We start from the raw sequence: 18,495 nt of genomic DNA, 5'->3' as shown, positions 1-18,495 counted from the left end.
TTTTTTTTTTTTTTTTTTTTTTTTTTTTTTTGTGAAATGGAGTGTTGCTCTGTTGCCCAGGCTGGAGTGCGGTGGTGCGATATAGGCTCACTGCAGCCTCTGCCTCAGATAATCAAGTGATTCTCCTGCCTCAGCCTCCCTAGTAGCTGGGATTATGGGTGTACACCACCATGCCCAGCTAATTTTTGGATTTTTGTAGAGACAAGACTTCACCATCTTGGCCAGGCTGGTCTTGAACCCCTGACTTCAAGTAATCCACCGCCTTGGCCTCCCAAGGTGCTGGGATTACAGGAGTGAACCACTGTGCCTGGCCTCCTTTCTCATTTCTTTCTTTCTTTGTTTTGTTTTTTTTTTTTTTTTTTGAGACAAAGTCTTACTCTGTTGCGCAGGCTGGAGTACAGTGGCGTGATCTCGGCTCACTGCAACCTCGACCTCCTGGGTTCAAGCAATTCTCCTGTCTCAGCCTCTCGAGTAGCTGGGATTACAGGCATGCACCACCATGCTTGGCTAAATTAGTAGAGGTTTCTTCATGTTGGCCAGGCTGGTCTTGAACTCCTGACTTCAGGTGATCTGCCCGCCTAAGCCTCCCAAAGTGTTGGGATTACAGACATAAACAACCATGCCCGGTCCTCTCTCATTTCTTAAATTGGTAATTTATGTCTAAATTGAAGTATTTTAGATGATAAAAATTCAACAGAAAAATAGTACTCCTTTGCTCACATGAGACCATCGACTTGAGTTTGAAGTCTTTGCTTTTATACATTGTCATAAAATTGTTTCTTGTATTGAATTAATGGGGCAGAAGGCTCATGGAAAGGTGAAGGGGGAGAGTCAGGCAAGAATCTGATTTGAACAGTCTCTGTCATTATTAACGGAGGAAGTAGAGGTGCTTGGTTGCATTGGGATTTTTTGCATTCTGAGTTAGCTTCAGTTAGCTTATTTTAGTAGCATGTGGCCCTAAGTAATGTCACCAGGCCTGTTTACTCCCAAGCTCTAGAGATTCTGACAACACTGACCAGCTCAGATTGTATTCTAGGTCCGCTTTTCCAGGAAGTATCTGGGGGCAGTTTGAAATAGTGGGAAATCCATAGCTTTTGGAGTGAGACAGACTTAAATTGAGAGTTTAGTTTTGCCATTCACTAGCTGTGAAGCTAGGGCAAGTTCTGAAAATTCTGTGAACTCTACTTTCCTCATTCAAAAAATGAGGATAATGAGACGACTTCACAGTGCTCTTGGGATGTTTAAATGAGATAATAGCACATGTCAAATTTGAGTGGATCTCAAAGTGTGGTCCTTGGACCAGCAGTATTACCATCACCTGGAAACTTATTAGAAATGCAAGGCCGGGTGCGGTGGCTCAAGCCTGTAATCCCAGCACTTTGGGAGGCTGAGGCGGGCAGATCACGAGGTCAGGAGATCGAGACCATCCTGGCTAACACAGTGAACCCCCATCTCTAGTAAAAATACAAAAAATTAGCCGGGCGTGGTGGCGGGCACCTGTAGTCCCAGCTACTCGGAGGCTGAGGCAGGAGAATGGCGTGAACCCGGGAGGCGGAGCTTGCAGTGAGCCGAGATTGCGCCACTGCACTCCAGCCTGGGTGACACAGCGAGACTCCGTCTCAAAAAAACAAAACAAACAAACAAACAAAAAAAAGAAATGCAAATTCTTTTTTTTGAGATAGGTTCTCGTTCTGTTGCCAGGGCTAGAGTGTAGTGATGAGATCACGACTTACTGCAACCTGGACCTCCTGGGTTCAAACAATCCTCCTACTTCAGCCTCTTAAGTAGCTGGGACTACATATGCATACCACTATACCCAGCTTATTTATTTATTTATTTATTTATTTATTTATTTATTTATTTATTTTGTAGAGACAAGGTCTCACTGCATTGCCCAGACTGGTCTTGAACTCCTGGGCTCAAGCAATCATTCTGCTTTGGCCTCCCAAAGTGCTGGGATTACAGGTGTGAGCCACCACACCTAGTTAAAATGCAAATTTTTAAGGTCTGCTCTAGACCTACTGAATCATAAATGCTGAGGGTAGGAGGCTAACAATCTATGTTTTGTTTATTTTGTTTTTGTTGTTTTATTTTTGGGGGACAGGGTTTTACTTTGTTGCTCAGGCTGGAGTGCAGTGGCACAATCATAGCTCACTGCAACCTCAAACTCCTGGGTTTGAGTGATCCTTCCACCTCAGCCTTCACAGTAGCTGGAACCACAGGTGCACACCACCACACCTGGCTAATTTAAAAAAATTTTTAAAATTCATATGAGGTCTCGCTGTGTTGACCGGATTGGTCTTAAACTCCTGGGCTCAAGCAGTCTTCTCACCTTGGCCTCACAGAGTGCTGAGATTACAGGCATGAGCCACTGCACCAGGCCAACAATCTATGTTTTAACAAGGCTGCTAGGTGATTCTGCTGGTTGGTTAAGTTTGAGAACCAGTGGGTTAGTATGTTTGTTTTTTGTTTTTGAGAGGGAGTCTTGCTGTGTCACCAAGGCTGGAGTGCAGTGGCATGATCTTGGCTCACTGCAACCTCCGTCTCCCTGGTTCAAGCAATTCTCGTGCCTCAGCCTCCTGAGTAGCTGGAATTACAGGTGTGTGCCACCATGCCCAGCTAATTTTTGTATTTCTAGTAGAGATGGGGTTTCACCATGTTGCCCAGGCTGGTCTCAAACTCCTGACCTCAAGTGATCCACCCACCTCATCCTTCCAAAGTGCTGGGATCTGGAATTATAGGTGTGAGCCACTGTGCCCAGGCAGATATTTATATATATATTTTGATATCTATTCTTCCAGCTCGTTTTGACTCTTAAACTAATTACACTTTTCAAGAGTCAAGACAGTCTGTCTCTCTCTTTCTTTCTCTGGCTAATCCTCTGTTTCCTGTCTTTTCCAAAGTTCTTGGGGAGTGTTAGCATTCAATAGGAACTCAGAAAAAGTTAACTACATTTCTATCTGCGAAATAAGGACAGAATTGCCCTTGGCTTTCCAGCGTTTTACTTATTTATTTGACTTATATAGCACCTTGGCTCAATTGGGCATCTGGAAGATGAAATGTTCAGTGTGCACCTGGAGTGAATACCAATCTTGCTGTGACACCAGGGCTGTTGGGAGTGTAATGTCTTCCTTCCAGTGTCAGCCAGGCACCACTTCAACCCCAATAAACATAAAAGCTTGAGCAAAGTCATAGACCATTTGGTCCTCAGTAGAGAAGAGATGCAATAAAATTTCATCAATTCACAGCAACTGGAGTGAGTGAGAGGGGAGAGGGAAGGCCAACAAATAAATGAAAACTTGAGTTGTATAGAAAATCTTTGTTTGATAAAAATATAGTCTTACTTGCATAGCCCTTTATGGTTTAAGAAGCACCTAAAACAGGGACCAGTTAATAGTTACCTTACAGAACTCTTGTGAGAAATGAATACGATTACCAGTAATAGTCTAAGCGTGGTGACTTTAACATTTATTTATTTATTTATTTGAAATGGGTCTTACTGTGTTGCCCAGGTTAAACTTGAACTCCTGGGCTCAAGCAATTCTCCCACTTCAGCCTCCCATGCAGCAGGGGCCATAGATGTGAGCCACCATGCCTGGCATCGTTTATTAAGCATTCCATAAATAATATTACTGAATTATTACTGGTATTAATAGCAGATGATAGGCAAATATTTAATTGATAAATGGCTAACTGAATGACTGATTGGTTGAATGAATGATCAATTTGTTTAAACACAGAGCTTTTTTTTGCTTAGTGCAAAAGCAAACTTCAGGAAAAATTATTCATTCAGTAGTAATTGAGCCCCATAACAGCTGTTGAGGCCTGAATAAGTACAGCTGAAACTCAAAAAAAAAGCTCCATGATAGCCAAAAACTAGAAACCACCCAAATGTCTACCAAAAGGTGAATGGAGAGATTGTGGTATATTCATACAATGGAATACTATTAAGCAATAAAAAGGAATTTTTCTTTTTTTTGAGACAGAATACCCAGGCTGGAGTACAGTGGCACCATCTCAGCTCACTGCAGCCTCTGCCCCCTGGGTTCAAACGATTCTCATGCCTCAGCCTCCCGAGTAGCTGGGATTACAGGCATGCACCACCATGCCCAGCTAAGTTTTATATTTTTAGTAGAGACAGGGTTTCACCATATTGGCCAGGCTGGCTTGAACTCCTGACCTCAAGTGATCCACCTGCCTCAGTCTCCCAAAGTGCTGGGATTACAGGCTTGAGCCACTGCATCTGGCCAAGAATGAGATTTTGATACACAAAACAACTTGAATAAATCTCAAAATCATCATGCTGAACAAAAGAAACCAACCACAAAAGGGTATATACTATATGATTTCATTTACATAATGTTCTAGAAAAGGCAAATCTAATCTATAGTGAGGCAGCACATTGGTGGTAACCTAAAACCAGGAGTGAGGGTTGGGATTAACTGCACAGAGACCTGTCGAAAGATTTCAGGGGTATGAAGACGTTCTGTATATTGATTATGATGGCAGTTACAAGAGCATATACATTTATAAAACCCATTGAGCTGTACATTTGAAATGAATAAATTTTATTGTCTATAAATTATACATCAACAAAATTCATTTAAAAAATAAAATAGCCACAGTCTCTTCTACGAAGACCTGGAAGCCACTTGTGGTGGCAGTCTGGATTCTGAATCCAGAGTGAGATGGAGTGAAGGCCGTATGGTTTAGACTGCCTTTGCTGAAGACGCCAAGCCTTATCCATGCAGGTTCCATTTACTAGGACTGGTCACACTGAGGAAGCCAATGCATGGCTGGAATATTGCAGACTAAAATGAAATCACTGCTGCAAGCAGAGGAGATATTTCAGACTTGTTGCTCAGGTTCTCTCCTGTTTTGCTCTTAAACTAAGTGTAACGTCTAATTTCTGCACTGACCTGGCATGTGCCCAAATTGCATTTACATTCCATGCTCCAGGACCCACAGGAACCCATCAGAGGGCTCCAAGGAATCTTCACACGTTATATCACCTTGAAAGGCTATCTTACACATGCTTTCTGGACTCTGGCAGTCGCAGACATTCTGTGTTGCCTCCAAGCCCACTGTAGTGCAGTTGTAGTGAAGATTCACCACCAAACAATCTGGACCAAAGTCGGGGATGTGCTTCTACCTACCTGGCCACCTTCGGTGATTCATTCATCTAGATATCTTCTCAAATAATATTTTGCAATCTAGTTACAAAATCAAAATATGGCCATGTGGCTTGTTTGAAGCATAGAAAAAGATAAACAAAAAGATTACTATCAACAGGGATAACTACTGAATAACTTTTTGGTCTATATTTTTTCAGGGATACATCACACATACACGCATAGGTGTGCATTTATTTAAAACAGAAATATGATCTTATTGTGCAAATTGGTTTGTTATTTGGTTTTCTACCACTTAATAATTTGTTGGGAACATTTCACCTTGTCATTAAGTAGCCTCAGTCAACCTTCTGTTAGTCAGTTATTGCTGCGTAACAAACAACCTCAAAGTCTTGGAATATAAAACAATAAGCATGGAGGCCGGGCGCAGTGGCTCACACCTGTAATCCCAGCACTTTGGGAGGCTGAGGTGGGCGGATCACAAGGTCAGGAGATCGAAACCATCTTGGCTAACATGGTGAATCCCTGTCTCTACTAAAAATACAAAAAATTAGTCGGGTGTGGTGGCATGTGCCTGTAATCTCAGCTACTCGAGAGGCTGAGGCAGGAGAACGGTGTGAACCCTGGAGGCGGAGCTTTCAGTGAGCCGAGATCGCACCCACTGCACTCCAGCCTGGGTGATAGAGTGAGACTCCGTCTCAAAAAAAAAAAAAAAAAAAAATAAGCATGGCGTTCTCACTTAGGTGTTTGTGGATCAGCTGAGGTGACTCTGGTCCCCATGTCTCTGTCCTGCTGCTAGGATCAGCAAGCTAGTTCTAGCATGATCCTAGGATGGTGAGGGAAACGCGAGGAGACACACCCAGCTGGCACACCTCATACCTCTACTTATTTCACAGCTGCTAACAATCCACCGGCCAGAGCATGTCACATGGTGAGCTTAAAGTTGAGGGACAAAGAAGTAGACTTCACTATTTGTGGAGGAACTGCAGAGTTACACAGCAGAGGGCCTGGATACAGGGAGAGGTGACACTGGGGCCAATATTTCAATCTACAACAAACCTCATTTTCAGTGCCAGATTCACATGAATATTTGCAAATTTATTTATTTACCACTCATATAGGGCTATGCGCCAGCTACTGTTCCTAAAGCTTTACAAAAAATAGGTCTATGAGGTAAGTACTAGTATTAACCCCATTTTACAAATGAGGAAGCTGAGGCACAGAGGTTAAATATCTTGCCCTTGATCACCCAGCTGGTAGGTGGGGGAGCGAGGAAGTCTGCATCCAGAGTCCATGCCTACAAGTACCATGCTTGGCTGCCTCACTTGTAATTTGTCCCCACTGCCACCACTAGACTGTGGAGAGGGACTCTGCATCCAGTGTGGTAGCTGGCCCTGTGAGTACACAGTATATATTTGTTGAATGAACCCAATCGTTATCCTATCATTAGATATCTAGGTTGGGTCCAGTGTGTTTGGCTATTATACTGTTATGGGCTGAATGCTTTCCAGATTCATATGCTGAAGCCTTAACCCCCAGTACCTCAGAATGTGACTGTATCTGGAGATAGAATTTATATATTTTTTTATTTCTTATAGGGACAGGGTCTTGCTTTATTGCCCAGGCTAGTCTCCAACTCTTAGGCCTTGAAAGAGGTGATTAAATTAAAATGAGGCCATTAGAATGGGTCCTAATCCAATATGACTGGTGTCCTTATTAGAAGAGGAGATTAGGACATGCAGAGAGACATCAGGGAAGCCCACGAGAAGATAGATGACTTTGTGAAGGGGCAGCAAGAAGCTGGCCATCGGCAAGTCCAGGACAGGGGCCTCAGAAGAGATCAACCCTGATGGCACCCTGATCTTAGACTTGGCCTCCAGAACTGGGAGGAAATATGTTTCTGTTTTTTTTTTTTTTTTTTTTTTTTTTGAGACGGAGTCTTGCTCTGCCGCCCAGGCTGGAGTGCAGTGGCCGGCTCTCAGCTCACTGCAAGCTCCGCCTCCCGGGTTCACGCCATTCTCCTGTCTCAGCCTCCCCAGTAGCTGGGACTACAGGCGCCCGCCTCGTCGCCCGGCTAGTTTTTTGTATTTTTTAGTAGAGACGGGGTTTCACCATATTAGCCAGGATGGTCTCGATCTCCTGACCTCGTGATCCGCCCGTCTCGGCCTCCCAAAGTGCTGGGATTACAGGCTTGAGCCACCGTGCCCGGCCTGTTTCTGTTGTTTAAGCCACTCAGCCAGTGATACTTTGTTATGGCAGCCCTAGCAGTTTAATACATACACCATGTCATTACCAGCATCCTAGTTTTGTCTAAATTTATCTAATCTGTACATATATCCACCAGTACTTGGGGGATCTTTTAAAAATTCCATTTAGCCACCCCTCCTTTGTGGGGAAAGTATTGTTCTTAATTCAATGGAAGTTGAATATCTGTTTTCTCCTTAAAACTAAGTCATACGAAAACAAGGACTGTGGAATCCAAGGTTATCTTTCCAACGACTCCTGAATATGGGAGGTGCAGTGAGCATTCCGCAAACATCTGTTATAGGAATTAATAGAATCACACTTTCTTCTTCCTTCTGCCTCAGGCAGAGCCAAGGCAAAGAATTTACCAGGGGCTCCTGGTCAGAATAGATGGTGAGAGGTGGGACAAGAGAGGGTCAGGGCCCAGACTTGTCAGAAGGAAGAAGTGCAGAGGGAGAGAAAGAGAAGAAACAGAGAGAAGACTTCCTCAGCAAGAAAGGCCAGGTACCATCAGAGAAACAAACTCTTTCCCAAGGTGATGAAAGAAAGAGGAGGCGCAACAGCAGAGCTTCAGGGATGCCCTGCCTTGCTCAGGGGTGCAGTGACGCAAGCGGGAGTAGGACTAACCGGGACCCCCCCACTATTTCTGAATGACCACTTGATGTCCTTCTGTAGGTATTCGTAAAAAGGGATGAAGATAGTAGGGTAAGAGTTATGGATAGCATTTAGAAATCACCATCCACTGGCAAGGAGCTTCAGAAGTTTAGGACTTAGTTTTTAGCAGTCCAAACACCTCCTACTCACATACCTACTCCCTAACTCACTCGTTCAACCCATGTTTATCGAGTGTCTGCCAGGCTGGGCGCTGTTCTGGGTGCTGCTCTCATGGTGCCTGTGTTCTCATTCTTATAAATAGCAGAAAAAAACTTTAAACCCATAGAGTTGAATAAGAATCGTTAAATAGTAGCCCAGTGATTTCCCAATTCATTAATTTACCATTCTACTGACTTACTCAGTAATATCTGCTTGGCTCCTATTAGGTATGAGGTGATGTTTTGGACATTAGGAGAAGAGGCTTGAATGGGACATTGTCATGTCATCTGAGGGCACAAATATAATAATAAGACAACGCCCTTGGGCCCAAGGGAAGCGAAGGCAGTATAACCGTGATAGTATGGTGTGAATGTGGTAGTCCAGGGTGCCTGTGGAAGCGAGTGGATGGCAGTACGATGTGACTGTGGTATATAAGGTGAATGTGTCCCAGAGATTCTGGTATGTTGTATCTTTGTTCTCATTGGTTTCAAAGAACATCTTTGTTTCTGCCTTCATTTCGTTATGTACCCAGTAGTCATTCAGGAGCAGGTTGTTCAGTTTCCATGTAGTTGAGCGGTTTTTGATTACCACCTCTCAGTTTCACTGATCTTTTCTGTCGTTTATATTGTCTCTCTGTCATTTCTTTACGCTTTGGCCTTTATTATTTCCTTCCTTCTACCTTTGGGCTTTGTTTGTTCTTTTATTTCTATTTTGTTGATGTATGATGTTAGTTTGTTTATTTGAAATCTATACGTTTTCCTCTTATGGAAGTGGCTGTTGTTGTTGGTCATCCTTAAAACCTTTGGGTGTTGGTCGCTAGCGTCGGTTGCCGTGATAACTTTGGTGTATTATGTGCTCGTTTTCATTTGTCTCAAGATAATTTTTATTCTTCCCTTTAATTCATTGTTTGGTTGCTCAGGGGCATGTTGTTTAATTTCTAGTGTTTGTGAATTTTCTGAAATTCCTCCTGTTATTGACTTTTAGTATTATACCATTGTGGTTGGAAAATACATTTCATATGATTTAGATCTCCTTAAACTTAAGACTTGTGTTATGTATAGTCTGTCCTGGAAAATGTTTTATGTGTGCTCGAGAAGAATGTGTATTCTGCTGCTCTTAGGTGGAATGTTCTATATATGTCTGTCCCATTTGCTCTAAAATGTAGTTTAAGTCAATATTTCTTTCTTAGTCTTCTGTCTGGATAATCTGTCCGTTATTGAAAGTGGAGCCTTGAAGTTCCCTGCTATTATTAAGAGTCTATCTATCCTTTCAGATCTATTAATATTTTTCATATATGTAGGTGCTCCAAAGTTGGATGCATATGTATTTATAGTTGTTATATCCTCTTGATGAACTGAACCTTTTATCCTTATATAATGATGTTTTTTTTTTTTTCTTTGTGTGTGTGTGTGTCTGTGTGTGTTTACGGTTTTGACTACAAGTCTTTTCATCTGATAAAATATAGTTACCCTGCTCTCTTTTTATTTCTGTTTGCATGGATTATTTTTCCATCCTTTCACTTTCATTTCGTACGTGTCCTTAAAGGTGAAATGAGTCTCTTGTAGGCAGTATACAGTTAAGTCTTTTTTTTTAAATTACTCGTTCAGTCATTTTTTTTAAGAGATGAAGTCTCACTGTGTTGACAAGGCTGGAGTGCAGCAGCGTGATCATAGCTCATTGTAGTCTCAAACTCCTGGGCTCAAGTGATCCTCCTGCCTCAGCCTCCTGACTAGCTAGGACGATAGGCCTGCACCACGATGCCCGGCTTATGTTTCTTGATTTGATAATGTAATCCATTTATAATCAAGGTAATTATTGATAAGTAAGGACTTTTGAGAAGGAAAGAAGTTTATTCATTTCTTCTAGGTTATTCCACTTTTGAATTAAAAAATTATTCAAATAAATACATTTGAATAAATTTGTTTATTTCCCTTTACTCCCACGTTACTCAACACTTCTGACACCAAATGTGTGGGGGTATTTCCCTACACATGAAGCAATTCTCCCATGGACACCAGCTGAGTATCCTATAATTCAATTTAATTCTGACAGTAGCTACGTGGAGATGGGATCGGATCCTACAGGTTAAGGGCTCAGTCCCACAAGACTGCTCCCCACTTTAGATGTCTTGCATCCCAGGGATGAAGCCCACTTGATCATGGTGGATAAGCTTTTTGATGTGCTGCTGGATTCGGTTTGTCAGTATTTTATTGAGGATTTTTGCATCAATGTTCATCAGGGATATTGGTCTAAAATTCTTTTTTTGTTGTGTCTCTGCCAGGCTTTGGTATCAGGATGATGTTGGCCTCATAAAATGAGTTAGGGAGGATTCCCTCTTTTTCTATTGATTGGAATAGTTTCAGAAGGAATGGTACCAGCTCCTCCTCGTACCTCTGGTAGAATTCGGCTGTGAATCCATCTGGTCCTGGACTTTTTTGGTTGGTAGGCTATTAATTATTGCTTCAATTTCAGAGCCTGCTATTGGTCTATTCAGGGATTCAACTTCTTCCTGGTTTAGTCTTAGGAGAGTGTATGTGTCCAGGAATTTATCCTGGATAGCATTAGGAGATGTACCTAATGTAAATGACGAGTTAATGGGTGCAGCACACCAGCACGGCACATGTATACATATGTAACAAACCTGCATTGTGCACATGTACCCTAGAACTTAAAGTATAAAAAAAAAAAAAAGGTGAATGTGGTGGCATAGGATGACTGTGGTAGTACAGGGAGACTGCGATAGTGAGTGAATGGTAGTACAGTGTGATGCAGTAGTACTGGTGACTGTGATAGCATAAGGTGAATGTGGTAGTCTAGTTGCCTGGGATAGTCCAGGATGAATGTGGTAACATAGGTTGACTGGTAGCACAGTGTGACTGTGGTGGCATTGGGTGATGACTGTGGTAGCGTAGCATGGAGGTAGTCATTTAGGATGACTGTGGTAGTATGGTGTGAATATGGTAGCATAGGATGAATTTGGTAGTTTTGGGTCTTGGGTAGAAAATGGCTTACTTTTCCTGAAAGTGAGTGAGGCCTTCTTCAAGCAGGGGGCATTTGTGCTTGGACTTGAAGGATACACTTGGTGTACAAGAGGGGCAACATGTGTCCTAGTCAAATGTGAGCTAGTTTAATAAAAGGAGGAGGTCTGGGCGCACACCAAGTTTTCCTGGAACCAGGCAATAGGGTCTCCTGAGGCCTGGGACCCAGAGCTGGACAGAATCTGGGAAGGAAGGCAGAGCTTTCCTCTGACTCTTCGAAGCTGTGACATCTATCTCTCCTCTGCCTGCATGTCAGGTTCCTGCCTCTCCTGTAGAGCAGACTTCTAGGCTTCCCTACCCCTGTGGAGGAAAGGCCCACTTGCAGCTCTTGAGCTGGCCCATCTATGAGTGAAGCAACCAGCAGAAACTGACTCATTCATTTTAGGACCAAATCCACATTCTTGGGAGAACAAATTCTGACTGACCCTCTGGAGTCAGGTGTCCACCTGTTAATCACGCTTCTCCAGAGCACCAGTAGGATATAGGTACGTAGGTAGGTAGGAGGTAGATAGAGATCTATGAGGCGGGATTTATGAGGGAATTTACTCATGTCATCACAAGGCTGAGTAGTCCCATGGTATGCCGTCTGTGAGCTGGTGAACCAAAGAAGCTGATAGCATGGCTTTGTCCAAAGTCAGAGGCTGAGAACAAGGAGACCCAATAGTCTAACTCTCAGTCAGAGGCTGAAGGCCTGAGAACCTGGAAAGCTGCTGGTATAAGGCCTGGAGGCCAAAGGCCAGAGAACCTAGAGTTCTAATATCCAAGGACAAGAGAAGATGGTGTGCCAGCTCCAGAAGAGAGAGAGAAAATTGTCTTTCCTCTGCCTTTTTGTTCTATTTGGGCCCTCAACCAACTGGTTGATGCTTGCACATTGGGTGAGGGCTGATCTTCCTTACTCAGTCTACTGATTCAAGTGCTAGTCTTTTCCAGAAACATTCTTACAGACAGATTCAGAAATAATGCTTTATTAGCTACCTGGGTATCCCTTAATCCAGTCACATTGACACCTAAAACTAATCATCAAAAGTTCACACCTTGTCAACTTGGCACACTTACCCATCTTTTTTTTTTTTTTTTTTTTTTGAGCCAGAGTCTCACTGTCTCACCCAGGCTGGAGTACAGTGGCATGATTTCAGCTCACTGCAACCTCTGTCTCCTGGTTTCAAGCTATTCTTCTGCCTCAGCCTTCTGAGTAGCCAGGACTATAGGCATGCACCATCACACCCAGCTAATTTTTGTATTTTTAGTAGAGACAGAGTTTCACCATGTTGACCAGGCTGGTCTCGAACTCTCGACCTTGTGATCCACCCACCTCGGCGTCCCAAAGTGCTGGGATTACAGGCATGAACCACCACGACTGGCCACACTTACCCATCTTCTTAAACCCATGGTTCCACCTAACATGATACCACTATCCTACATGCAATAAAAGTGTATTAATTCCTTCCCCAGAAGAGAAGGTAAAGTCTTTGAGTGATGTTTACTCTTCTCCCAATATCCCATAAGTTAAATAATGTAAAATTAATAATACTTAACTGCTGATATAAAGTCAATACATCTTATGTTACATGATACAAAAATAAGAGAGGAAATAAAATAAATATGTCTGGGTCCCAGGTCTCAGGAGACCCTACTGCCTGGTTCCAGGAAACCCTGGTATGTGCCCAAATGTCCTCCTTTTATTAAACTAGCTCATATTTGACGAAAGAGGGAGGAAGTACTCATGGCAATTATGGCCCTCATTTCTGTAACTGGTCATACGGTCTTAGATAGTTTTTATAACTATCATCTTCTACCACCCATCCTGTATTCTCTTTGCTTCCAGCAAAGCACTTCGACTGGTCATGATTCTTTACCTAATGTGATGACTCAAAACTTATTCCTGAAGGCTCTGGGCCATTCATAGTCCTGGCTAGATTGGGTTGTCCTAGTTCCTCATTGACCTTAACCACAGGGCATGGCAATATTAAGAGATAGCCCAAGGACTTGCCTGTGTTTCAGAAATACTTACCTCCTTACCTCCACTGTGGAGTAGTAGTCCAATTTCTCCTTGGTAGTTCAGATCAATCACTCCAGCCAACACCATAACTCCTCTGACGCAGAGGTGTGCGGAGCCCAAAGTGGCTAGGTGCGAGTCTCAACTTCCAGTTCAATGGAATCGTTGTTGTGTCTTCTAGTGAAAGCATTCTTCCCTCTGGAAATAAGGCCTCTATGGCAGCAGAGCATAAAGCTATGGGAACAGGAAGCAACAATTTTGCTAGTAGGTTATTAGGGGTAATGGTGAGCAGTGCCACTCCCATTTCCACCCCTTGATTCTTGGACCTTTACATCCTGGCAATGGGAGAAACAGTACTATGTGTTAGATGCTGATTCAGAGCTTATACAGTCTTCTGGAGAACCTTGCCCCTACAAAATATCACCTATCATACTATAACTGTGTCTTCAAAAGGCCATCCCACCATTCTATCAAGCCAGCTGCTTCAGGATGGTAGGGAACATGGAAAGACCAGTGAATTCCAGGAGCATGAGCCCATTGCTGTACTTTGGCTGTAAAGTGTGTTCCTTGGTCAAAAGCAATACTGTATGGAATACCATGATGGTAGATAAGACATTCTTTACGGATGGTAGTTACGGCAGAAGCATTGTGTGCAGAGAAGGTAAAAATCCATCTCTAGGCTGGGCGCCATGGCTCACACCTGTAATCCCAGAACTTTGGGAGGCTAAGGCAGGAGGATCACATGAGGTCAGGAGTTTGAGACCAGCCTGGCCAACATGGCAAAACCCCATCTCTACTAAAAATAAAAAACTAGCCAGGCATGGTGGTGTAAGTCTGTAATCCTAGCTACTTGGGAGGCTGAGGCATGAGAATCATTTGAACCCAGGAGGCAGACATTGCAGTGAGCCAAGATTGTGCCACTGCACTCCAGCCTGGGCAGCAGAGTGAGATCTGTATCCAAAAAAAGAAAAAAAAAAAAATCCATATCTAGAGTGACTGTTGAAATAAGAAAAAACACAGCCCCTTTCATGATTGGAAGCTGTTAATCAACTTGCCACCAGGTAGCTGGCTGAGCATCCCTGGGAATGATGCCCTATCAGAGGCTCAGTGTTGGTTTCTGCTGCTGGCAGTTTGAGTACTCAGTCTCAAAGTGGCCATGGCCAGGTTGGCCTTGATGAGTGGAAGTCCATGTTGCTCAGCCCATGAATAACCTCCATCCCTGCCACCATGGCCATTTTGTTCATGAGCTTATTTGGTTTATGAAAGCAAACTGCTTCTAGTGGACCTTATGAACAGGTATAGAGAAAAGACATTTGCCATATCAGTAGCTGCATACCAGGTACCAGGAGGTGTATTGATTTGTTCAAGCAATGAAACCACATCTGATACAGCAGGTGCAATTAGAGTTTCCACTTGGTTAACCTTATGATAATCCATTGTCATTCTCCAAGATCCATCTGTCTTCTGCACAGGACAAATAGGAGAGTTGAATGCAGATGTGGTGGGAATAATTATACCTGCATCTTTCAAGTCCTTGACAGTAATGCTAATATTTGCAATCCCCTCAGGAATGAGGTATTCCTTTGATGTATTATTTTCCTAGGTAGATGCAGCTCAAATGGCATTCATTTGGCCTTTCCTAGAATAATGGCCTTCACTCCAAAGGTTAGGGGACTAGTGTGGGGATTCTGCTGGCTGCTAAGTACATCTATGTCAACTAAGCATTCAGAAGCTGGGGAAGTAATCACAGGATGATTTTAGGGACCCACTGGACCCGCTGTAAGTCAGAGCTGAGCTAAAGCTCTGTTGATCACCTAACCTCTAGAAGCCCCTACTCTGGCTGGAGGGCCACAGTGAGGTTTGGGTCTCCTGGAATCAGTGTCAGTTTAGAGCCAGTATCCAATAGTCCCTGAAATGTCTGTTTCCTTTTCCCCAATGCACAGTTACCCTGGTAAAATGCTGTAGGTCCTTTAGGGGAAGATGAGAGGAATATTAACAATATAAATTTTTGGTAGTGCACCCGGCTCCTTCCTCAAGGGGACGTGGCCTCGCCTTCATTGAAGGGTTTCTGGGACTTTAAACTGGCTCAAATCTGGGAATTGATTGAGAGACCATGATTCTGTTTTTACGATTCAAGTTTGACTCTCATTGATTTGACCTGGAAGATTTCTACTTATACAAATCAAATAAGAATTTAGTAGGCTTCCTATTTTACTTCTAAAAACTCTATGATTAACTGGCCAATGTCATAGTCTACACAAGTCAGACCATTCTTTTTTTTTTTTTTCTTTTTTTGAGACTTATTGCCCAGTCTGTAGTGCAATGGTGCGATCTTGGCTCACTGCAACCTCCGCCTCCTGGGTTCAAGCAGTTCTCCCGCCTCAGCCTCTCGAGTTGCTGGGATTACAGATTACAGGTGCCCACCACCACGCCTGGTTAATTTTTATATTTTTAGTAGAGACAGGGCTTCACCATGTTGGCCAGACTGGTCTTGAACTCCTGACCTCAGGTGATCTGCCCACCTCGGCCTCCCAAAGTGCTGGGATTACAGGCATGAGCCTCTGTGCCCAGCCAAGCCAGACCATTCCAATTGCTGCTTTGACTTTCTGTCCATTATGGTGACTATGTGCACCTTGCCTTTGGTAGCTGAGTGTCACCACTTGGCTCCTGACATCCCAATTGCTCCCACTGCATTTAAGTTTTCTAACTGAGTGACTGTGGTTTCTACTGTAAGATCTGGCCTACAGAGAAGAGCAATCATGGCACTTTCAAGGGGTTTGAAAACTGGGAGTAATCCTAGCACTTTGGGAGGCCAAGGCAGGAGGATTACTTGAGCCTAGGAGTTCAAGACCAGACTGGGCATCATAATGAAACTCTGTCTCTACAAAATAAAATTAAAATAAATTAAAAAAAGAAATGCCAGTTTCACTTAAGAATATCTTGGATGAGCAGTAAAAATTATTGATGTTATTAAACTACTACTCTTGAATGGCCATGTTTTTGATATTCTGTGAACCAGAATGGGACATATGTACAAAGCACTGCTACTGCACACTGAAGTACTCAGTGATTGTCTTGGGGGAAAGTACTTATGCAATTGAGGTGTGAGCTGAATGAACTAGATGCTTTTCCGTGGAACTTTAGTTTTACTTGAAAGAATGACTGACAGCCCCACTGTCATTACTCAGGCTTGGGTATCGGGCAGACATTTTCTTGAACAAAGTGAGCCTGTCACTTTAAGGAAAACAAATGGACAATGTTTATTGCCAATAATAATCAAGCTTTCAGATGAAAATTAGAATTTTGGAAAACTTGTGTCTACCATTATGAGCTTTCCATCTTTCCACTATTTGAAGACTTCTGATACTGTTGATGGTGATATTAACAAATGTAGGTTTTTCAAATCCGTATTGCATAATAAAATGCGTCAACATTTGGGAGATCTGTATAACTTAGTGAACTACTATTTTCCAAATGACCAAAGGATGATGTTACAAAATCATGTATGGGTAAAAGGTCCATTCAAAGTACAAGATAAACCAATGGATTTTGAGGTAATGCAATATGAAAAGTTCACTGATATGGTTTCAGATTTCACATTGCAAAACTAACATTTAAGAAACCATCACTTGTCCAGTTTAGATGTAGTATCAAAGAATAATATCCACAATTATCTGGAAAAGCTTTTAAAATACTCCTCTTTTCTACTATGTATATATAAGGCTGGAATTTTTTTCATGTACATAAACTAAAATTTATCTCACAGATTGAACACAGAAGCAGATGTGAGAACCTAGCTGTCTTCTATTTTAAGCCAGACATTAAAGAGATTTGCAAAATGTAATTTTGGGGAAAATATAGTTATTTTCATAAAATATGTTATTTATGTCAATGTGTAAAGGTTTATTATTATTCTTTAATAAATTAATACACTTTTTTTCAGTTTCATTTCTAGTACAGTAAATATCAATGGATATAGCCTATGTACACAAAACTTTTTAGGATCTCAATATGCTTTAAGAGTGCCAAGAGGATATGCAAAGAGTGGTTGAAATTACTAGAAGTTTATTTCAAGACAGAGTCTTGCTGTGTTGCCCAGGCTAGAGTGTAGCGGAGAGATCTTGGCTTACTGCAACCTCCACCTTTCAGGCTCAGGCAATTCTCGTGCCTCAGCCTCCCGAGTAGCTGGAATTACAGACGGGCGCCACCACACTCAGCTAATTTTTGTATTTTTTAGTAGAGACAGGGTTTCTTCATGTTGGCCAGGCTGGTCTCAAACTCCTGGCCTCAAGTGAGCCCCCACCTTGGCCTCCCAAAGTGCTGGGATTATAAATGTGAGCCACCGTCCCAGGCCTATTTCTTGCCCATTCAACAGTCCGAGGTGGAAAGGTCACCAGGTAGCTCTCCCTCACACTCTGATCAGGCACTCGAGCTTCTTCATTGTAGCTCTACCAATTCCTAGAACCTGGCAATCTTTTGTCTTCAGTTAGTGGGAAGGGAAAGAGCATGGAAGAAGGCACTTGAAAGGTTTTTACAGGCTAGGCCTGGAAATAGTACCCATCCACTCCCCACATTCTGTTGGTCAGAACTCAGCTATGTGGCCATTCTAAGTTCAAAGGAGGCTGAAAAATATAATCTAGCTGTGTGCCCAGGAAGAAGGGGAAATAGGTTGGGGTGAGGGGCTCATAGTTTCTGACATGACATCCCAGGTTCCTGGTACAAGTTTATTTGTTACATTATTCCAGATTTCTCAATCTCTGTCTGTCTATCTATTTATATACTTTCAAAACTTGTTATTTGAAATAATAATAGACTCATAAAAGTTGCCATAAATTATTCCATCTCTCCTTAATCTCTATTTATATATTTTAAAACTTGTTATTTGAAATAATACTAGACTTAGAGAGCTTCAAAAATAACATGAAAAGTCTCATATACACTAAACCCAGCTTCCCCGCAAAAAGACATCTTATACAGCCATAGTATGATAACAAACTAGGACATTGACATTGGTACATTACTCTTAAGTAGACTACGAGTCTCATTTTGGTTTTGTGATTTTGTTAGGCCTACATTCATTTGTGTGTGTGGTGTGATGTGTGTGTGTTTTAAATTTTAAAGACTCTATAGTCCGATCGAGTTTTAATATTTCTCTTTTTCCTTTTCTTTTTTTTTTTTTTTTTTTGAGACGGAGTCTCGCTCTGTCGCGCAGAGCTGGAGTGCGGCTGGGCCCGGATCTCGGCTGCAACGCAAGCCCCCTCCCCGGGTTCAC

Source organism: Rhinopithecus bieti, unplaced genomic scaffold, assembly GCF_001698545.2.
Source record: "Rhinopithecus bieti isolate Rb0 unplaced genomic scaffold, ASM169854v2 scaffold_7308, whole genome shotgun sequence".
NCBI classification, from domain to species: Eukaryota; Metazoa; Chordata; class Mammalia; order Primates; family Cercopithecidae; genus Rhinopithecus; species Rhinopithecus bieti.
This window is presented reverse-complemented; position numbering follows the sequence as displayed.